At 38.1% G+C, this 13079-nt stretch overlaps 1 protein-coding gene across 5 annotated transcripts in view; it reads left to right on the top strand.

The window, feature by feature from the left end:
- FILIP1 (filamin A interacting protein 1) overlaps window positions 1–13079 on the top strand; it is a 338049-nt gene that overhangs the window by 129735 nt on the left and 195235 nt on the right. The window contains exon 2 of one of the 5 annotated variants that reach the window (XM_055433259.2): window positions 4428–4551. The exons of the other annotated variants lie outside the window; for them this stretch is intronic. The gene's annotated coding sequence lies outside the window, so the exon portion shown is untranslated. The remainder of the gene's footprint in view (window positions 1–4427; window positions 4552–13079) is intronic. 5 annotated transcript variants of the gene reach the window in all.

The raw sequence follows: 13079 nt of genomic DNA, 5'->3' as shown, positions 1-13079 counted from the left end.
ACAATGCAGAAATACAAAGGATTATAAGAGACTATTATGAACAACTATGTGGGAATAAAATAGATAGTCTGGAAGAAATGGACAGATTCTTAGAAAAGTTCTGTCTTCCAAAGCTGAACTAGGAAGAACTAGAAATTATGAACAACCCAATTACAAGCACTGAAATTGAAGCTGTGATCAAAAATCTCCCCAAGAAACAAAAGCCCAGGACCAGATGACTTCACAGGAGAATTCTACCAAACATTTAGAGAAGAGCTAATGCCTATCCTTCTAAAACTCTTTCCAAAAATGGCAGAGGAAGGAACACCTCCAAACTCATTCTACGAGGCCACCATCACCCTGATACCAAAACCAGACAAAGACAACACAAAAAAAGAAAACTACAGGCCAACATCACTGATGAACATAGATGCAAAAAGCCTCAACAAAATTTAAGCAAACAGAATTCAGCAACACATCAAAAAGCTCATATACCATGATCAAGTTTGGATTATTCCAGGGATGCAAGGATTCTTCAATATACTCAAATCAATGTGATATACCATATTAACAGATTGAAAGATAAAAACCATATGATAATCTCAATATTTGCAGAAAAATCCTTTGACAAAATTCAGCACCCATTTATGATTAAAACTCTTCAAAAAATGGCATAGTAGGAACCTACCTCAACATAGTCAAGGTCGTATGTGACAAGTCTACAGCAAGCATTATTCTCAATGATGAAAAATTGAAAGCATTCCCTCCAAGATCAGGAACAAGACAAGGGTGTCCATTTTCACCACTATTGTTGAACAGAGTTCTGGAAGTCCTAGTTACAGCAATCAGAAGAAAAAGAAAGAAAGGAATCCAGACTGGAAAAGAAGAAGTAAAGCTCTCACTCACTGTTTGAGGATGACATGATACTCTACATAGAAAACCCTAAAGACAGTATCAGAAAATTATTAGAGCTAATCTGTGAATTTAACGGAGTTGCAAGATACAAAATCAATACACATAAATCACTTGCATTTCTATATACTAACAATGAAAAATCAGAAAAAGAATTTAAGGAATCAATCCCATTCACCATTGCAACAAAAAGAATTAAATATCTAGGAATAAACTTACCTAAGGAGACAAAAGAACTGTACACAGAAAATTATAAGACATTCATGAAAGAAATCAAAGATGACATAAACAGATGGAGAGATATTCCATGTTCCTGGTTCAGTTCAATTCAGTTCAGTTCAGTCGCTCAGTCGTGTCCAACTCTCCACGACCCCATGAATCACAGCACGCCAGGCCTCCCTGTCCATCACCAACTCCCGGAGTTCACTCAAACTCATGTCCACAGAGTCGGTGATGCCATCCAGCCATCTCATTCTTGGTCGTCCCCTTCTCCTCCCACCCCCAACCTTTCCCAGCATCAGAGTCTTTTCCAGTGAGTCAACTCGTCGCATGAGGTGGCCAAAGTATTGCAGTTTCAGCTTTAGCATCAGTCCTTCCAATGAACACCCAGGATCGATCTCCCTCAGAATGGACTGGTTGGATCTCCTTGAAGTCCAAGGGACTCTCAAGAGTCTTCTCCAACACCACAGTTCAAAAGCATCAATTCTTCAGCGATCAGCTTTCTTCACAGTCCAACTCTCACATCCATACATGACCATGGGAAAAACCATAGCCTTGACTAGATGGACCTTTGTTGGCAAAGTAATGTCTCTGCTTTTTAATATATTATCAAGGTTGCTCATAACTTTCCTTCCAAGGAGTAAGCGTCTTTTCATTTCATGGCTGCAATCAGTAGGAAGAATCAATATTATGAAAGTGACTATACTACCAAATGTGATCTATGGATTCAATGTGATCCCTATCAAATTACCAAGGGCATTTTCCACAGAACTAGAACAAAAAATTTCCCAATTCATATGGAAACACAAAAGATCCCAAATAGCCAAAGTAGTCTTGAGAAAGAAGAATGGAGCTGAAAGAATCCACTTTCCTGACTTCAGATTACACTACAAAGCTACAGTCATAATGACAGTATGGTACTGGCACCAAAACAGATATGTAGATCAATGGAACAAGATAGAAAGCCCAGAAATAAACCCATGCACCTCTGGGTACCTTATTTTTGACAATGGAGTTAAGAATATACAATGGGGCAAATACAGCCTCGTCAATAAATGTCACTGCCTCTTTCTTCTAGAAGAAGAGGTTTCAGGTCTTATATTAAGTCTTTAATCCACTTTGAGTTAATTTTGGGGTATGGTATAAGAAAGTGGTCCAGTTTCATTCTTTTGCACGTGGCTATCCAGGTTTTCCAACATCATTTTTTAAAGAGGCTGTCTTTTCCCTACTATACATTCTTGCATCACAAAACATTTTTTTAATGCCTCTCCAAAATCTTTGACACCGGCATTATAACTTTAATGACACAAGAAGGCTGTACCTTAAGTTTGGATTTCCACATGATTCTATCCTTCATAACTGTACCATCATTTTTTTTTTCTTTATCGTCATCCAGCCTGTTTTGTTGCATAAACTGATAGGACATCTCCCCATTGATTGCCCTTGTGGTCTAGCTCAGTTTGTCTCAACCTCAAAGCAATGGACATTTTGTGTTGGATAAATCTTTTTTTTCCTTTTTTAAAAATTTTAGTTATTTTTTAATTGAAGGATAATTGTTTTACAGAATTTTGTTGGTTTCTGCCAAACATCAACATGAATCAGCCATAGGGATACATATACATATCAGCCATAGGGATACATTGTTGTGGAGGTTTGTCGTGTGTGTTGTAGGATGTTTGTGTATCCTTGGTTTTTACCCAAAATATACCAGTAGCACTTCCCACTCTAAGTTGTGACAACCAAAAATGTCTTCAGACATTAAAAAAATAAACTTTGAGAGATGAAATTGCCTCTGGTTGAAAAAGCTCATCTCTTTAGCTGATCTGAACTCAGTTGGTATTCAAATCTTCATGAAACAGAACAGTGTAGGCCATTTCTTTCCTTCCAGTTGAGTTCTATCGTCTAATAAATGCAACCAGAACATTCTGTCATATTCCAACAATAATATTTGTTGAATCCTAAATATGACTTTTTTTTTTTTGATACTGTTCATGGGGTTCTCAAGGCAAATATGGCTAGTTCTAACTTAGCTTCCAGTGGGACCTTGGCAGAACAAGAGATTTGCTTGTGAGGTAACGTGCCATTTTACTAGCAAGCACCAGTCTTGGTGAACATGTTACTTAAATCCTTTGGTGTTTGTATTTCTTTATTTGTTTACTTTAAACTTTTAGTTTATATTGGGGTATATCTGATTAACAGTGTTGTGATAGTTTCAGTTGAACAGTGAAGGGACTCAGTCATACATACAGTATCTCTTTAAATGTTCATCTTTCAAAGTCTATTAAAAAACCCAAACCAAAAGCTGATTTTCATATGGTATTTGTCTTTCTCTTTCTGAGTTACTTCACTTAGTAAGATAATCTCTAGTTGCATCCATGTTGCTGCAAATGGCATTATTTCATTCTTTTTTATGGTATATGTGTGTATAACTGAGTCACTGCTGTCCAGCAGAGATAGGCACAACATTGTAAATCAACTATATTTCAGTAAAAAAAAAAAGAAACCTACAAAAAAACCCCAGAAAAAACTTACACCTCACACTTTCCTTTGTAATAAATAGGACTTTCTGATTCCTTACCTTTGTTCCTTAATGGCACTTTTTGTCTGGTCTACACATTTTGGCAAGTAATTGTTTTCCATTTTGTATTTGATTTTGTACCTTCTTGTTTGTTTGCTCATTTTCACCTTGTTGTTTTATATTCCTATTTGATTGGAAGTTCTTGAAAGCAGAGATGTATCTCCTTTGTTTTCCCATAGAAACTTGACATATGGCTAGACTATGTGGAGTGGATGCTTAGTAAATACAGGATATAATTCAGCTGCTTATGCTGCAAGTGGCTTAAAAATTGAGTAATTTGGAATATGATGGATTCTCAGAAAGCTTACCCCTAGAAACTACAGAAAAGAAATTCACTAAAATATATTAACTTTTCCAGTGTTTTATGTTTGTTAGTTATTGAACTTAGTATGGGCTGGTGGCCCAGAGGGAAAGAATCTGCCTGCCAATGCAATGCTGGTTAAATCCCTGGGTCAGGAAGAGCCCCTGGAGGAGGGCATGGCAACCCACTCCAGTATTCTTGCCTGGAGAATCCCATGGATAGAGAAGCCCAGAGGGCTACAGTCCATAGCGTCGCAGTGAGTTGGACATGACTGAAGCGACGTAGCATGCACATGCAAAATTTTAGTATTCCTGTGAAGTAAATGAACCTATATCCATCTGTCAGTGAAAAGTGGACTTATTGCCTGTAAACTGTGTCACATAGCTAATGCTCTAATTTGAACTGTCCTACCTTAAGGAGTTCTTTTCTGCTCCACAGTATTTTCATTTTGTGAACAAAAATGTGGCCAACTGTCCCTCAACTATTTCAGAATGATGGACTCTGGATATATGTCAACACTTGAAAGTTACCATAGCAATCAGATGAATTTTTCTCTCAGTTGGTAAGTTTGGTTAATTATAACATATTATGGGTTTGTTTTTTTTTCAAAAGCAGCGTTTAGCTTTCACCACATCCAGGATATTTATGTTTTATTTTTTGTTAACTATAGAAATGGTAAGACATTTCTACACAATTTGATATATATAGGGATCATATAAAATTAAGCTGTTATCATGGCCAAATACTCAGAGGAACACAAAATATATTTTGCCAAAAAATTTTATTTTGGGCCTAGTGAGAAAAAGACATTTTGTTAAAATTAACTATAAACTAGTTCTTCCAGTACCAAACTGGTAAGCTTCCTTGCAGTGCCTGTAGTATTTCAACAATAAATAGGTTTTTGAAATTAAAATCTCTATGTGAATGTAAATATGTCTAATCATTCCAAATGTGCATTAAGTAAATCAGGTGAAATTCTCTAATAAGTAATATGGTTGGCATGAAAATGTCTTAAGAACACATTTTTTTAAAAAGAAAGATTGAAATAGCTCTTATTGAGTATTTTACTGAATTTGGAAGAAAGAACAGATATATTCTCCAAGACGGTATTTTTTTTTTTTTACTTGTCATGTAGCATTATATAATTTTAAATAGAAACCAGTATAGTTATAAATGTAATAACTGCAGAAATATATCTTGGGCATGCTTGGGGCTTGGGCCTGTTGACCAGGGCTACACCTGAAAAACTGACCTTCCATTCACCTCATCTTTATAAACTCAGAGAAACATGCTCGGGTTGTCATCAGTTATATGTGTACAGAGGTAGGTACTGTTCTAAGTTTCTGAAACATAGAGATTGAAAGAAACAGCACATTGCTAAGTTCAGTCTGGGTGGTATTTTTACTTTCTCTACAATTATTCCAATATTTTCCTACCTTTTCTAATTAAAGATTACAGCCCCCAGGGAAGAGAGTGAAGGCAAGAGGACATAAAACACCTTTAGAAATAGCAACAGGAAGCATCTTAAATGACCTCAGTAGAGCAGGGTACCTTTGTAGAGGTTGAAGACCAGGAAGATTGTTGTTATCACAGGGGAACCTCCGGATGCCCTACTCTGCACAGCAGTCTTAAAGTTCCTCAATTCCTGTGTTTTAACTTATATAAAAGAAATTAAAGGACCGTAAACCCTTTGCTTGTCCTTGTTGAGATCTTTTTGAATAAATCAACTTCCCATTTGGAGGCTGTTGTGATTAAAATTTCTCCAAGAAACTGTTGTATGAAGGCAGGGAAAATTCCTAACATTCAGTTTCCATGTATATCACATTAGGCTATTGATTATTATAAATGGCTTTCAGGAGAGGCTCCATTATTTTCCTTTAAATGTAATAGTTAATAATAAATTCAGTGCTTCCATTTTAATTTTTAAAAAATTAACTTTCTACTTATTACTTTTCTATTACTGTAAAGAAGTTTCCTTTTCTTAAAATTCCATTGAATATTTAGTAATTTTAATTTTGCTTTCATTATTCATTTACTTGTCACATATTTTTAGGACCTACAGTGTTGTATTGTAAATAGGCACTTTGGAGACAGCAAAGCAAATTCAGATACGTCCTTTCTCAGGGATCTTCTATTAAGTTAAAAGCAACACCAGCACATAATCTTCTCATATTTAGTCATTTTGAAAATAGGCATACCTGATTTCTAATCCAGACTCTACTGATTGAAAAGACCCAAAGCTCTGCTGTGCTCTGCTGAAATCTGGATATGTGCTGTTTCTTTCAATATCTATGGGGCTTGAGATGAGGTTTTTGGAAGAAGTAAGATTTATGATGTATTTTATATTTTGTCTCTGTGACCAATATATGTGTTGTGGAGATAATTTGATGCTTTTAGTTCTTTAAATACTTCTTCTTAAATAAATCCATTCAGTCCATTGACCATAGTTAATGTTTTCCCACTGGTTTACATGTCAGAGTAAAGACCAATGTAGACTAATGGGGAAGGAGAAAGAAAAATGAGTACATTCATGAATTATTCTCTGTTCTCACTTTAGACAAGTTAATTTTCCTTAAATTATCAGGTTCTGTCTTAATCATAGGCCATTTGTGGTTATCAAGAAATAAATGTTTGTATGTTTGGCCTTCATGGTTTTACATTTCATACTAAAAGCCAAATTCAACCCGTTTTTTAACACCCTATCAAAAACAGTAAATGTGAGAGTCAGAATTCTACAAAAACAAGTCATTCTTAAATTACAAAAATTTTCTCCCAATGGATATTAAAGTAAGGCTTGAGAAGGAATATTCTGTTAAATTAACATTCACATGTTATAACTGCATTGAGAGGATGACTGTTGCTTACAGAGGAATCATATTAGAAATGAAAGAGCGCTTTCGTCACAGCATCCTGGGTGGGTAATTCAAACCTCATTCCGAAAACAGCCACAAAAAATAAAGCCCCACCCAAGATGACTTTTCATTTTTTAAGACCAGAGGGTGAAGAATATGGTGTGACATGAGGTTTCTTTGGATGCTCTAGTACTGTAAATGAAAGGAAGAAAGCTTAAATAAAGAAAGAAATAGCCTAGATTTTAATGACAGTTGTTCCAGTCATTTCACTGGTTTAAAGCAACTTTGTTTACAATTTAGTATAACTTCATCACTTCCACATTTGTGACCCTTATTAAAAATAGATTGTACATTAAAAATCATTTAAAATATCCTCAAGAGTAGATTCACTCCTTGTTAAAAATCAGAACGTAATAGATCAAACGAGTCCAGTTCAGTTTAGTTCAGTTCAGTCGCTCAGTCGTGTCTGACTCTTTGCAACCCTATGAATCACAGCACGCCAGGCCTCCCTGTCCATCACCAACTCCCGGAGTTCACTCAAACTCACCTCCATCGAGTCGGTGATGCCATCAAGCCATCTCATTCTCTGTCATCCCCTTCTCCTCTCACCCCCAATCCCTCTCAGCATCAGAGTCTTTTCCAGTGAGTCAACTCTTTGCATGAGGTGGCCAAAGTATTGGAGTTTCAGTTTTAGCATCAGTCCTTCAATGAATACCCAGGATTGATCTCCTTTAGAATGGACTGGTTGGATCTCCTTGCAGTCCAGGGGACTCTCAAGAGTCTTCTCCAGCACCACAGTTCAAAAGCATCAATTCTTCGGCGATCAGCTTTCTTCCCAGTCCAACTCTCACATCCATACATGACCATGGGAAAAACCATAGCCTTGACTAGACAGACCTTTGTTGGCAAAGTAATGTCTCTGCTTTTTAATATGCTATCTAGGTTGATCATAACTTTCCTTCCAAGGAGTAAGCGTCTTTTAATTTCATGGCTGCAGTCAGCATCTGCAGTGATTTTGGAGCCCCCCAAAATAAAGTCTGACACTGTTTCCACTGTTTCCCCATCTATTTCCCATGAAGTGATGGGACCAGATGCCATGATCTTTGTTTCCTGAATGTTGAGCTTTAAGCCAACCTTTTCACTCTCCTCTTTCACTTTCATCAAGAGGTTTTTGAGTTCCTCTTCACTTTCTGCCATAAGGGTAGTGTCATCTGCATGTCTGAGGTGATTGATATTTCTCCCAGCAATCTTGATTCCAGCTTGTGCTTCTTCCAGCCCAGCGTGCCTCATGATGTACTCTGCATATAAGTTAAATAAGCAGGGTGACAATATACAACCTTGATGTACTCCTTTTCCTATTTGGAACCAGTCTGTTGTTCCATGTCCAGTTCTAACTGTTGCTTCCTGACCTGCATACAGGTTTCTCCAGAGGCAGGTCAGGTGGTCTGGGATTCCCATCTCTTTCAGAATGTTCCACAGTTTATTGTGATCCACACAGTCAAAGGCTTTGGCCTAGTCAATGAAGCAGAAATAGATATTTTTCTGGAATTCTCTTGCTTTCTCCATGATCCAGTGGATGTTGGCAATTTGATCTCTGGTGCCTCTGCCTTTTATAAAACCTGCTTGAACATCTGGAAGTTCGTGGTTCACATATTGCTGAAGCCTGGCTTGGAGAATTTTGAGCATGACTTTACTAGCATGTGAGATGAGTGCAATTGTGTGGTAGTTTGAGCATTCTTTGGCATTGCCTTTCTTTGGGATTGGAATGAAGACTGACCTTTTCCAGTCCTGTGGGCACTGCTGAGTTTTCCAAATTTGCTAGCATATTGAGTGCAGCACTTTCACAGCATCATCTTTCAAGATTTGAATAGCTCAATTGGAATTCCATCACCTCCACTAGCTTTGTTCATAGTGATGCTCTCTAAGGCCCACTTGACTTCACATTCCAAGATGTCTGGCTCTAGGTGGGTGATCACACCATTGTGATTATCTTGGTCCTGAAGATCTTTTTTGTACAGTTCTTCTGTGTATTCTTGCCACCTCTTCTTAATATCTTCCACTTCCATTAGGTCCATACCATTTCTGTCCTTTATCGAGCCCATCTTTGCATGAAATGTTCCCTTGATATCTCTAATTTTCTTGAAGATATCTCTTGTTTTTCCTATTCTGTTGTTTTCCTCTATTTCTTTGCATTGATCGCTGAGGAAGGCTTTCTTTTCTCTCCTTGCTGTTCTTTGGAACTCTGCATTCAGATGCTTATATCTTTCCTTTTCTCCTTTGCTTTTCACTTCTCTTCTTTTCACAGCTATTTGTAAGGCCTCCTCAGACAGCCATTTTGCTTTTTTGCATTTCTTTTCCATGGGGATGGTCTTGGTTCCTGTCTCCTTTACAATGTCACAAACCTCCGTCCATAGTTCATCAGGCACTCTATCTATCAGATCTAGTCCCTTAACTCTATTTCTCACTTCTACTATATAATCATAAGGGATTTGATTTAGGTCATAGCTGAATGGCCTAGTGGTTTTCCCTACTTTGTTCAATTTAAGTCTGAATTGGCAATAAGGAGTTCATGATCTGAGCCACAGTCAGCTCCTGGTCTTGTTTTTGCTAACTGTATACAGCTTCTCCACCTTTGGCTGAAAAGAATATAATCAATCTGATTTCGGTGTTGACCATCTGGTGATGTCCATGTGTAGAGTCTTCTCTTGTGTTGTTGGAAGAGGGTGTTTGCTATGACCAGTGCGTTCTCTTGGCAAAACTCTATTAGCCTTTGCCCTGCTTCATTTCGTGCTCCAAGGCCAAATTTGCCTGTTGCTGCTGCTGCTAAGTCACTTCAGTCATGTCCCACTCTGTGTGACTCCATAGACGGAAGCCCACCAGGCTCCCCCGTCCCTGGGATTCTCCAGGCAAGAACACTGGAGTGGGTTGCCATTTCCTTCTCCAATGTGTGAAAGTGAAAAGTGAAAGTGAAGTCGCTCAGTCGTGTCCGACCCTTAGCGACCCCACGGACTGCAGCCTACCAGGCGCTTCCATCCATGGGATTTTCTAGGCAATAGTACACACTGGAGTGGCTTGCCATTGCCTTCTCCGAATTTGCCTGTTAGTCCAGGTGTTTCTTGACTTCCTACTTTTGCATTCCAGTCCCCTATAATGAAAAGGACATCTTTTTTCTGTGTTAGTTCTAAAAGGTCTTGTAGTTCTTCATAGAACTGTTCAACTTCGGCTTCTTCAGCATTACTGGTTGGAGCATAGGCTTGGATTACTTTTACATTGAATGGTTTGCCTTGGAAACGAACAGAGATCATTCTCTCGTTTTTAAGATTGCATCCAAGTACTGCATTTCTGACTCTTTTGTTGACCATGATGGCTACTCCATTTCTTCTAAGGGATTCCTGCCCACAGTAGTAGATATAATGGTCATCTGAGTTAAATTCACCCATTCCAGTCCATTTTAGTTCACTGATTCCTAGAATGTCTATGTTCACTCTTGTCATCTCCTTTTTGACCACTTCCAATTTGCCTTGATTCATGGACCTAACATTCCAGGTTCCTATGCAATATTGCTCTTTACAGCATCGGACCTTGCTTCTATCACTGGTCACATCCACAACTGGGTATTTGTTTTGCTTTGGCTCCATCCCTTCATTCTTTCTGGAGTTATTTCTCCACTGATCTCCAGTAGTATACTGGGCACCTACCGACTTGGGGAATTCCTCATTCAATATCCTATCATTTTGCCTTTTCATACTGTTCATGGGGTTCTCAAGGCAAGTATACTGAAGTGGTTTGCCATTCCCTTCTCCAGTGGACCACAGTTTGTCAGACCTTTCCCCCATGACCCGTCCGTCTTGGGTGGCCCCACAGGGCATGGCTTAGTTTCATTGAGTTAGACAGGGCTGGGGTCCATGTGATCAGATCAACTAGTTTTCTGTGACTATGATTTCAGCGTGTCTGCCCTCTGATCCCCCCTCACAATACCTACCGTCTTATTTGGGTTTCTCTTACCTTGGTCGTGGTATATCTCTTCACAGCTGCTCCAGCAAAGCGCAGCTGCTGTACCTTACCTTGGACGTGGGGTAGCTCCTCTCAGCCACACTTCTGCGCGTGGTCGGTTGCACGGAGCCTGTGGCACAGACGTGAGAGACGCCGGCTGCGGCAGCGCAGACGCGAGATCAAACGAAAGTATCTCTTAGTCCCTTCTCCAATGTCCCCTGCCTTAGTCCTCTCCCTTGAAACAGTCACCATTAACAATGCTTCTAGATTTTTCTCCATGGGGTTGCCCCATCTATGTGCATATGTATTTTAACATAAATGATGGCTCCATTATTTCACTTAATAATATGACTTAGACAATTTTTCATGTCAGTACTTACAGGTCCACCTTATTTTTAGAAAGTTGCAGCATGATATTTCACAGAAAGAGTGCACAATTATTTATTTAGACATTCCTCTTGTTATGAATATTTAGGTTGTTTTGAATGTTTTTGCAAATAACAGTCCAGTGAAGATCCTTATACTTTCTTCCTTGGGCATGTAGCTCTCTGGGGGAGATATTAACAATAGGATTTTAGGATGCTATGTTATGCAAAAATCACCTCTTAATGGCTGTCCTTGTACTTATATTCTCTCCAGCTGTGTATGAGTGTACTCACTGAATTTTAATTTCCTCTGTTAAAATGAGGTTGAGAAACAGTTTATATAAAGCTTGACCATTTTTATTATTTCTTCTGTGAATTACCAATTTATTTCCTTTGCCCATTTTTCAGTTAGTTTGGGCTTTTTCTTTCTTTAAGTGATTTGTTAATTCTAACCCTTTGTTGTCATTTATGCTGCTTGCCTTCTAACTTTTAATATGCTTTGGTCATTTAGGTTTTAAAAATTTTAGTCATTTTTAGTCAAATTTACTATACTTTCTTTTATGACTTTTGCTTTCTTGTATATTATTTCAGATGGTTTTCTTGACTCTAAGGTTGCACAGATTTGCCTATATTTTCTTCTAACAGTTTCTTATATATACATACTGAGTAATATTTGTATGTATGTAAGTATATGTGCTCAGTCACTTCAGTCTTGTCTGACTCTTTACAACCCTGTGGACAGTAACCTGCCAGGCTTCTCTGTCCATGTGATTCTCCAAGGCAAGAATACTGGAATGGTTGCCATGCCCTCCTCCCGGAGATCTTCCTGACCAAGGGATTGAACTTGTGGCATCTCCTGTGTCTTGTACATCACAGTGGATTCTTTACTGCTGAGCCACCCAGGAAGCCCATATATATCTGTTGATGGACACATAGGTTGCTTCCATGTCTTGGCTATTATAAATAGTGCTGCTATGAACATTGAGGTGCATGTATCGTTTTGATTAGATTTTTCATCTTTTCTGAATATATGTCTAGTAATGGGATTCCTGGATCACAAGGTAGCTCTACTTTTAATTTTTTAAGGACCCTCTATACTGTTCTCCATAGTGGTTGTATCAATTTACTTTCCCATCAACAGTACAAGAGGGTACCCCTTTCCCCACACCCTCTCCAGCATTTATTGTTTGTGGGCTTTTTCATGATGGCAATTCTGACTGGCATGAAGTGATACCTCAATGTAGTTTTGATTTGCATGTTTCTAAAAATTAGAGGTGTTGGGTATCATTTCATGTGCCTTTTTGCCTTCACGTCTTCTTTGGAGAAATGCTTATTGAGATCTGCTCATTTTTTTCACTGGGTTGTTTGTATTTTTTGATATTGTATGAGCTCTTTGTATATTTTGAATTTTATCCTCTCGTCAGTTGCATCATTTTCAAACATTTTCTGCCATTTAATAGGTTGTCTTTTCATTTTGGTGACGGTGTCCTTTGCTGTGCAAAAGCTTAGTGTTTGATTATGTCCCCTTTGTTTATCTTTGCTTTTATTTCTTTTGCCTTGGGAGACTGAACTAAGAAAATATTGATATGATTTATATATGAGAATGCTTTGCCTAGGTTATCTTCTAGGGGTTTAATAGTATCATGTCCTATATTTAGGTCTTAAACCATTTTGAGATTATTTTTGTGGTGTTTGGTGTTAAGAAGTATTCTAATTTCATTGATTTACATGTAGCTGTCCAATTTTGCCACCACCGCTTGTTGAAAACACTGCCTTTTCTTCATCAGCTTAACTGAGTGTAGGTGGGTGGGTTTATTTCTGGGCTCTTTATTTTGTTCCATTGACTAGAAGTCTGTTTTTGTGCCAGTATAAGATCTTTA

Source organism: Moschus berezovskii, chromosome 10 (assembly GCF_049115385.1).
Source record: "Moschus berezovskii isolate FMDL1 chromosome 10, NW_MosBer_1.0, whole genome shotgun sequence".
NCBI lineage: Eukaryota > Metazoa > Chordata > Mammalia > Artiodactyla > Moschidae > Moschus > Moschus berezovskii.
Note: the sequence above shows the minus strand (reverse complement) of the source record. Positions and strands in the feature narration are given on the sequence as shown.